A 10,677-nucleotide genomic window follows, 5' to 3' on the forward strand; every position below is an offset into this window, starting at 1 on the left:
TTTAGTTTTAACGAAGCTGAAGGAAATGAGGAAAAGTCAGACTCAGAACTTGATGATCTTGTTGAGGGTATGAATGTCAAACTCTCAAAGGAAACCAAAGCTCGTATTAGAGCTCCTTGGGCAAAGGCCTTGATAGTGAAAGTGTATGGTAATCTATTGGATACAACTATCTCACTTTCAAAATCAATACCTTATGGAAACCAAATGCTAGGATGGACTGTGTAAATTTAGGGCAAGATTTTTTCCTTATAAAATTTAGTGATGATTCAGACTATGATAAAGTTCTCCGAGCAGGTGCATGGTTTATCAGGGAGCATTTTCTCATGATTAAACCTTGGGAGCCATACTTCAAGGCTTTAGAAGCCACGTTCTCTGCTGTGGCTATGTGGATTCACTTCCCTAAGCTCCCTATAGAGTTCTATGACTCCTCAATTCTTTGAGAGATTGGAGAAGCCATTGGACCTGTTCTTAGGGTTGACTTTTATACTACTACAGGTATGAGGGCAAGTTATGCATGCCTATGCATTCAGATTAACCTCACCAGACCATTGATAACAACGGTTAGAGTGGGCAAATTGCGTCAAAAAATCATGTATGAAGGCATTTCATCTTTTTGTTTCTGTTGTGGTATACTAGGGCATAAACAAGAAAATTGTAGTTACCATATTCAGGCAACGGCGAGGGCTGGAGAGGTTGAACCTCCCTCTCACTCTGTTGGGAACCAAAAGGACCAACCTAACAACACAAACTTCAGAGAATGGATGTTGGTCACAAAAAAGAAAAGGTCGGTTCAGTCTGGACGAGGTAGTGGGACTAAACTCCCTCGCTAGCAACTTGATTCTAATTTTAGAGCAACTAAGGGCAAAGAAGGAATTTTCAGTAGCGACCTAACACCTTTTAACCTTGAGTTAACCTTTCAATTCAAAGCAACGCAGGCCTTAGGAGTTGTTGGAACAGTGGGCACCATGTCTGAACCATGTGATTTTGGAGGATCCTAAACGCATAAAGGATGTGTTGAAACCACAAAGAGTAACAGTTACACTAGTCTAAACCCATCGAGCAGTGGGCATGATGTTTAATCAGATCAAAAGGAAGGACAAGTAAATAGAAAGGGAAAAGCCACATTGTCTTCTCATGAGAAGAAAAGCTCACATGCGAAAGGAAAGAAATCCTTGAAACGCCCCACCCCAGACTCATCCTCTAGCCAAAAATCATTCTTACCTGAGGGAAGCTCCAATCCTGCCAATGTCCCACACCGACCACCCCTCTCCCCCTCTGCCTATAATGGGATGGACGATATGGCACAGAAATAAGGCCATTGCCATTCCAGACAAGGTGATAGCCTAGATCAGAGCTACTCCGACGGACACAATGGGGTGGTTCGACAAGGACCTAACCGCGACATGGAAGCACATATTTCCAATAACTCTAACAAGTGTAAGAACAGGGAATTTGCCTTTGGACCACCCGGCATGGGAGGCAACACCAAACCCATGGTGGAAGTTTCTCACGGATGCACCACTAATCTCAGAGGTAGAAGCATAGGAGTTGAACAAGCTCAGGAGGCCATTGGTAGTGCCCCACTTAGACGAATCAGGATGGTTGATACAAGATAGAAAAGTGATCGACTTCAAGGGCTCGGCTGCATCTCCCCTTGGGAATTTTCCCACCTTGAAGTTGTTCCAAATTCTCAACCAAGTCAAGAAATGCGACTTGCTCTTGTGTTGCAGAAAGTACATTCAGGGAATTCTAACTTATATGGCGATGTGGAAGCTAGAATGGGTGGCCTCTAAGTACTTGTTGAGGAGGTTGGGATGGAGCATGATTGCCTCAGCCAGGATGTGAACTGAACCTGTGGAGATCCCAAACAACCATTGTGTAAAAATGAATATCTTGTTGTGGAATAGCAGATGTGCTCTAGGGTTGGATTTTAGGAGACGAGTTTTAGATATGATGGTGAATCACTTTCCCTCTATAATGATCATCATTAAGACTAGGCTGGGTGGTGATCGAGCTACTAGAATAATTGAGGAGCTCCCCTTTGATGGTTTCTTCACCACTGAGACTATTGGATATGTAGGTGGCCTTTGGCTTCTGTGGAAAAGAGATGAGGTTGATGTCTTTGTGCTTTCAGCAATGGAGCAGGAGATCCATGCCACCATTAAGGTACGTAATTCAAATTTAACTTGGCTTATTTCCCCCATATATGCTAGCCCATGTTTGGTTGAGAGGAAAATTATGTGGTCTAACTTATCTAAAGTAGCACAACTTCATAAACTCCCCTGGTTACTCCTAGGGGAATTCAATGAGGTTCTCTGTGGCAAGGAGAAATTTGGGGGTAGGCGGATCAATCTTAATAGAGCCCTTGAATTTAAATATTTTTTGGATGCATGTAATTTTTTGGACCTTGGATTCCCTGGACCTAAATTCACTTGGTCTAACTTAAGACAAATTACTGATTTGGTTTTGGAGCACATAGACAGATGCTTTGTAAATCCCAAATGGAGGGTCCTCTTCCCTGGAATCATCTATAACCCACCTTCTTAGGGTGTTTTCAGACCATTGCTCGGTGCTCCTTGAACTTTATAGGCCCCCCCTTGCCAAGCATGACAAGCCTTTTAGGTTCCAAACCATGTGGTTACACCATCCCGAGTTCCCTGAGGTTGTGAAGAGAGCTTGGGGCTCAGAGTTAAACTTAGGCTGGGCTATCAAAAAATTCACAGATAATGCTAAGCAATGGAATAGATAAGTTTTTGGAGACCTTTTTTCCCAAAAGAGGAGTGTTGGCAAGAATAAATGGGGTCCAAAAAGCATTTTCTAATGGGCCAAATCAGTTCCTCATTCAACTTGAAAAGGACCTCACAAGGGAATATTTTGCAATCATGTAACAAGAATAGGAATATTGGACCCTAAAGTCTTGAATTAATTGGGCTGCTTATAGGGACTGTAACACATCCTTTTTTCATGTTTCAACTCTTGTTCGAAGGCACAAAAATAAGATAAGGAGCATTAAAAACTCCATGGGTGAATGGTTAACAAACGAGGATGGAATTAAAAATTTCATTCTGTTGGAATATCAAAAACTTTTTGAGATAGGGCTGCTTGCTTCTATCCCCTTAATAGGTCTTCATAATTTTCCTTGCTATTTCTTTTCTGAGGAGAAGGATTGCTTAAGTGCCCCTATCACGGAAGAGGAGATCAAACAGGGTTTGTGGTCCTTGAAACCCTTCAAAGCCCCAGGAGAGGATGGCCTCCACACATGATTTTTCCAATATTTTTGGGCTGATGTAAAAGGATCAGTTTGTAAGGAAGTAATGGGTGTTTTTGAGTCAAATGTGGTGCCAAGTTTTCAGAATGAAACCATGATTTCCCTCATTCTGAAATGCCTTAACCCAGAGAGCTTCAATAATTATAGGCCGATCAGCCTATGTAATACCATTTATAAAGTGGTTACTAAAATTATAGTGGGGCAAATCAGACCATTCCTCAATAAGGTAATCTCCCCAAATCAAGCAGCCTTTGTACCTTGGAGAAGAGGGTTAGATAACTTTTTCATTGCTCAAGAACTTATCCACTCTTTGGATAACAAGAGAGGTAAGGTGGGTTTCATGGCTATAAAAGTTGACCTTGCCAAGGCCTATGACCATCTTGAATGGCCATTCATTCATAAAGTCCTTAGAGCCTCTCATTTGCCCCAAATGCTTATAGACTTGATCATGAGTTGCATCTCCTCAACAAGTATTTCAATTTTGTTCAATGGGGGGAAGCTGAATCCTTTTAAACCTTCAAGAGGGCTTTGTCAAGGAAACCCTCTCTCTCCATTCTTTTTTATTCTTTGTATGGAGTATCTTGGTTTCCTCATTAATAAGAGTTGCATGGAGAAGAAATGGTTACATACGAAAGCCTCTAAGGATAATGTGGAGATCTCGCATTTGTTCTTCGTCGACGATCTAATGGTTTTTGTTAAAGCAAATGAAATAGGAGCTGAAGCCATTAAGGAGGTGCTAGCTAAGTTTTGCGATGAATCGGGACAACTAATTAGCATTGAGAAATCACGGGTCTACTTTTCACCAAACATTCATGAAGGTGTTAAGGATAGAATCTGCGCATCTTTGGGCATTCAAGCAACTACTTGTCTAGTAAAATATTTGGGAATGCCTTTAAAGCACAAAGGAGCTGCTAGATCTCAATATAATTATATTGCACAAAGAGTTCTCTCCAAACTTGCTAGTTGGAAAGCTCGGTTCCTCTCCTTTGCAGGCAGGTCTATGTTGGTCAAGTCTGTCCTAACAGTTATTCCCAACTATGTGATGCAGGGAGCAACTTTGCCAGTGCATCTCTATCACAAAATTGATAAAATCAGCAGGGAATTTATGTGGGGTTCTTCTGTGGAAAAGAAAAAATTACACCTTGTTGGTTGGAACAAGATTATCAAGCCAAAGGAGGAAGGTGGACTAGGCATACAACAAGCATAGGCAAAGAACATTGCCCTCCTCACTAAACTCACTTGGAGACTTTATCATGAGAAAGACTCACTATGGGCTAAGACTGTGCTAAACAAATATTGCTCATGGTCAAGAAGGAATTCCAAAGACCCTAACAAGCTTCCATGCTCCTTTGTGTGGACTGCCATCAAGGTGGGCTTGCCTGTGTTTGAAAAAGGCGTATGTTGGAATGTTGGGACTAACTCAAACCTCCAATTTTGGGGAAGTAAATGGATTAAGGGGGGCTTAACTAGAGAGCTCATTGAGGGTCTGCTTACACAATCAGAAACAAATTTAACTATTGCAGTGTCTTCCAAGATGGAAGATGGTGTTGGGAAAAAAATATCCTTTAATTTGCCAAGGGCGGTTTTGGAAAAACTCCTAGCAGTCCCATGCAGATTTTTGGTGAGAAAGAGGACTCCTTGGTTTGGAAATTTTCCTAGAATGGAGAATTCAATAATGCTTCAGCTTATGACCTGGCTACACATGACAATACAAGCCCCAGCTCTTTCTCGAGGTGTTGGCTATGGAAGCTTGACACCATACCAAAAATCCAACACTTCATATGGCTATGCTACCACAATAGCGTCCCGGTGCGACAAGTTCTTGTAGACAGAGGCATACTTTGCCACATGACATGCCCCCTTTGCCAAAGCCAAGAGGAGTCCATCCTCCACCTTTTAAGAGATTGCCCCTTTGCACTTAAATTCTGGAAACAACTTGGAACCCCCCAAACTTTCACAAACTTCCTCCAATTGAATCTGCTAGACTAGATCAAGCAAAGCTATATATGTAGCAACCAAGTCCTAGCTAATGGTTTTTCCTGGAATACACAATTTCCTTTTGCAATCTAGTGCATGTGGAAGCATAGGAACAAAGTGGTTTTCGAGAATGCACTTGCCAATCCCAGCCTCCATTTGATGTGCATCCAACTAGCTTGTGAGTTCTTTTATTGTGTGAGCAAGAGGCAAAAAACTAGGCACTACACTGTCAACCCAATCTGCTGGCTCAGACCTGATCAAGGATGGTTCAAGTTGAATTCTGATGGGGCTTCTCAGGGGAACTTGAGGAGAGCTGGTAGGGGTGGGCTCATCCGTGACCATCATGGGAAGTGGATTAAGGGATTCATGAGGAATATTGGTCATGCTACAAGCATTACTGCCGAGTTTTAGGCCTTGAGAGACGTTCTGATGCTTGCAGCCCAACTTGGCATCACCCATCTACTTGTAGAACTAGATGCTTTAAGTTATTGTGAATCTTATTCCATCTAAGAAACCTATTTACAACTCATGCTCCTTTCTGCTCAATGATCGTAGGTACCTCCTGGAACAGTTCCAACGTGTCAAGGTCACCCATATGTTTAGGGAGGCGAATAGATGTGCCAACAACCTAGCTAGAGCAGGCTGCTCCTTTTTTGGAAATTTTGTGGTGTTAGATTCACCGCCTACTAATGACTTATGTAATATTTTAAATTGTAGATGCCGTTCGTTTGTACTCCTTAAGGCTTTCAGCTAGAACTTCGCCTTTTATGGCTAGCTAATGTTAATGCAACCCCTTTTAAAAAAAAAAAATGGACCTCCTACGTGTTGTTGACTTGTTTCTTGGTTAATTTATTTAGTGATTAGTCTAATTCTTAATTCTATGAAGTACAAACCCTCCAATTCGTACATAAATTTATTAAATTTATTTATTGCTTTACACTATAAAATTGTTCGATCAATGTAAGATTTACACTATAAGATTAAACAAATACACACAATATTATATACACTTACAACAAAAAAGATATATAACATTATACACGCTAATGTCCCCCACCATTCAAATTACTGCTCTTTTTAAAGAAAATTAATTTCATGGGAAAATGTTTATTAAATTTTTTATTGGGTTTCATAAATTAATTTAAAGTGAAATTTCTATGAGATCTCTATATATATTTGATATTTTATGTAATTTTTCAATTTTTATTAATTTAATATATTTATTTATATTTTAACTAATTATTAAATTAATTATGACATCATCACGGTTCAACCTCGATTCGACCTCGGTCCAACCTTAGAAACCTTGAATCTCTTCCTTTTATAGTTCATTGAACAGTTCGGGTTTCAAAGCCATGATTAAAATAGATTGTTACAAAGAATGGAGATAAAGAAAGAGAAAAGGGGAGATGACTCTTTTAAAATTTACTAATTTAACATTATTATGTTTTTATCTCTATTTTATTGTAAAAATAATCATTTTTATGTATATAAACAAACAAAGAAATTGTTGTGGAAGCTAGTGGAAGGATAATATTGACATAATAGTCACTAGATTAAAGTGCAAGTAATATCTAATGATATATATAATGATTTGCAAGCTTTTCACCTCTAGGTACATATCCTTTAAGAATGGCTCCAAAGACCTACTTGCCACTTGGCAAGAAGCCATTAGCCAAAAAAAATTGTGATAAGATCTCAAAAGAAAGAAGAGTATTTAAATCCAGGTTTTTATTTTTGAGGAATTATTGATTGTGACATCCTATACAAATGAGTAATGCTTTTGACATGTCCTTTTTCTCAATAGTTGAGTTGATAAGGGGCTGTTTGGATTTTCAGTTTTTGTTACTCATAACTCTGTTTCCATCACCCATAACTCAAAATTGGTGGGTCCCACGGCTGAGTAGTGTGTTTGGATGTGTTTCTAGCTTTTGTTTCCATCATTCAATTTTCTGATTTTTTAGTGATGAGTTATGAAAACTGAAAACAACTTTTAGGTGTTTTTGAGTTATGGTAACAGAGTTATGATGACATTTTGGTAAATACACACATATTTGAGAGACCCACAGCATGTAAGTAGTCAAATTGGTTTGGTCTTCATCTTCTTCATTTTTTTTTTCACTGGGTTCGGTGAGTTTGGGTATTGGGGGTTGAAGAAAAAGAAAAAAAAAAAAAAAAAGTAAAAGCTGCATCAAGTCAATCCGTGGGTCCCACAAAAAGTAAAATTTTTTGAGTTATCAAAATTGGAAACAAGTGCCAAACATGCCACCTTAGGAAGTTGTGGTATTTTCAGTGATAAGTGATGAGTTATAGAGTGATGAGTGATGGTTTTTTAAAAACCAAACAGCCCCTAAATTTTTACTAATTCATATAGGCCCACCACTTATCACTAATTTATCTATCATAACAACTTACCACCTAGGCATTTATTTATTTATTTGTGTGTTTCTAAACTTATTTGAATGCAAAGAGGATGTTTATGGGTGCAAAATGTATTCTTGCCATTATTTTAACTTAGTTGTATCACTGTTAACTGGTTAGGGAAAAATAATAATAAAGGGAGTAAGGGATTTGGGTTACGTGAACGAATTTATAAACAAATTGTCCTTATAGTATCAAGTCATTTAATTTATATGGGGCCAATTTTTCATCCATAAATATAGGGAAGATTGAAACGCCATAGGCTTTAGCCTTCTTCTTTAATATTCTTGTTTTTGCGCTTCTCAAATCCTACATTTAGGTAAGGTATACAAATTTTGCAAGGAATGTAATGCGGGCTCCTTTTCTCTTATTGCTGAATATGTGCTTCAATTTCTATCACAATGTAGTGATACCTTCTTTTTGTTTTCCCTCAAAATATTCTAAGATGTTTTTAAATTAATGTTGTTCAAAATGTCATTCCCCTCTAGGGATGGCAATTTTGCCCCTCCCTGCTTTGCCCCAAGCGGATTTCAAAGGTGATGTGGCAGGGATAGCACGAGATTTTAGCCCCGCACCACGGGGCGGGACGGGGATGGATTTAGACTTTTTAGACCCAACCCGCCCCGCCCCACCCTGCATTGATAAGAGCTAAATTATAAATTTTTCATACCCTAAAACTCTACTATTTAAAAAACATATCATCAACTTATTTTATTTTACTCAACAAGGCTTTCTATTTCTTTTCTTTTTTTCCTCTAGCAAGGTTCGAAATAAGGTACCAATTTTAACATTTTCTTTTCCCTTTATTATAAACAAATTTATATACTATTGAATCATTGATTTTGTCTTTTGAGATTTTTGTTTTTGTTGTGATATTGCCTTGCTAAACATTTTAATAATATTATTCAAGTTTTGCTAAAATTTAGTCTGATTTGATAGGATAAATTTATTTGTAAATTCAAGTCAATTTTTATTAACGAAACAAGTTTTATTAAAAACAATTGTAATAGTTGTGGGCAAATTAACAAGAAGTAGAGTTTTAGGGGATGGGACGGGGCTTCGCGGGGCACCAAAAGGTGGGGATGGGGCAAGAAAAATTTTCCCTGTCATGTGGGGATGGGGTAAAACAAAACCCCCCATCCTTCAAACCCACCCCGCTCCATTGCCATCCCTATTCCCCTCAAATCTCCTAATTTTTTTTTTTAAAATTTAATGTTGTTCCAAATGGCATAACATGATCCTTTAAGAAAAAAAAAGGGTAAATTGCAAATTACACTTGTAAAGTTTGGGGGTGTTTAAAAAAATTAATGTTGTTCCAAATGGCATAACACAATCCTTTAAGAAAAAAAGAAGGGGTAAATTACAAATTTCACCCCGAAAGTTTAGGGGTGTTTGGATTTTATACCCTAAAATTTCAGAATTTGAAATTTATTTCCTGAAGTTTGGGAGTATTTGAATTTTACACCCTAATGTTTCAGAATTTGGGTTTTACCCTTTAAAGTTTGGGAGTGTTTGGATTTTACACCCCCAAATTTTGAAATTTTAGGGTGTAAGAACCAAACACCCCTAAATTTTAGGGAGTAAAATCCAAACACTTCTAAAATTTATAGTGTAAAATCCGAATTTTAAAACGTTAGGGTGTAAAATCCAAACACCCTTAAACTTTAGGGGGTAAAATCTAAAATTTGAAACTAGGGTAAAATCTAAACACCCCAAACTTTAGGGGTGTAATTTGCAATTTACACAAAATAAAACAAACAAACAAACTATAGGGGACATTTTGCGACAAGGGCCAAAAATGCAAGATTAGCCCAAATCTCCCTTTAGGTTCTTTAGAAATGTTTATTTGTGGAGAATCAAGCCCAAAATTCCAAATGTATAATGAACAAAAGATTAATGGTGCTTTAATAAGAGAGAAATCAAAATGCCATAACTGAAATACAAGAAAATGCAGAAAAAGTACACAGGTCTGAAACTTCAACCCACAGTCAGTGAGAAAAGGAAACTAAGAGAGGTTGCGAGAAAAAGAGGGAAGGTTCCCCTGTACCCATATTTTCATCCCTAAACTTCAGAATTGTAAGAATGTTAGCTGGTTGAATGGGCTTTTGGTCTCAAGTTTCAGCTCTATGGGGAAAAATGTAGTTGGCCCCTTTTGAATTTGATTAGGGCCTTTTGTATTGAACTTGGGGTGCTCTAAGTGACTTGTTTTGGTCAATAGAAAAGGTTTTGAACCCCAAGGTATCAATCAAAGAGGTTATCATCAGATTTGATTTAATTGGGTAAGAGGGATGCCTTACTTTTTGCATAATTTGGGAAATAAAGTAGCCTAAATTCATGGGCTAATATTTCCTAGACATGGCAGGTCCTTGGAGGCTGCATTTGGTTGTTGCAGCAAACAAGGCCAACCACTTAGGGTTAGCAATATGTTTTAGGCAAAAAAATGGTAGAGCAAAAAAGTTGGGGCACAGTCAGCTAGAGCATAAAGGCTCTTTTAAGGTAGAAATTTTGGGTACAAGACCTCCTCCATGAGCCGAAGGTGCTACCAATGTCCCTTGCCCACTTGGTAACACGCATGGGCTGGGCTCATGCAAAAGGCCTGAAAGAAACCGACCCATACCCTCAAAACCATACTTCCTAAATTTCTCTCATAAGTTGCATGGGCTTGGGCCATGTTTAAAAGAATAAAATATAATATAATACATGAATTGAGCCCACAAGAAAGTTGGGCTTAATTGAATCGAGCTTGTAGAAAATGTGTCGCAAAAATGGGTATCAACACAAACAGAGGGTAAAATACAGTAAACATCCTTCAAGTTTGGGTTAATGTCAGCTAAATCCAAACTTTTCAAAATTGACTAACTTGATCTCTAATAACCATAAGAGAGGAGAAAAATGAATAATAGTTTAGGGTCCAAGTTGGGTTTACCGGTTTAGAGACCAAGTTGGTCAGTTTTGAAAAGTCTTGAATCTAACTAATATTAACCCAAACCACAAAGATGTTAACTATATTT

Source organism: Quercus robur, chromosome 2, assembly GCF_932294415.1.
Source record: "Quercus robur chromosome 2, dhQueRobu3.1, whole genome shotgun sequence".
Lineage (NCBI taxonomy): Eukaryota > Viridiplantae > Streptophyta > Magnoliopsida > Fagales > Fagaceae > Quercus > Quercus robur.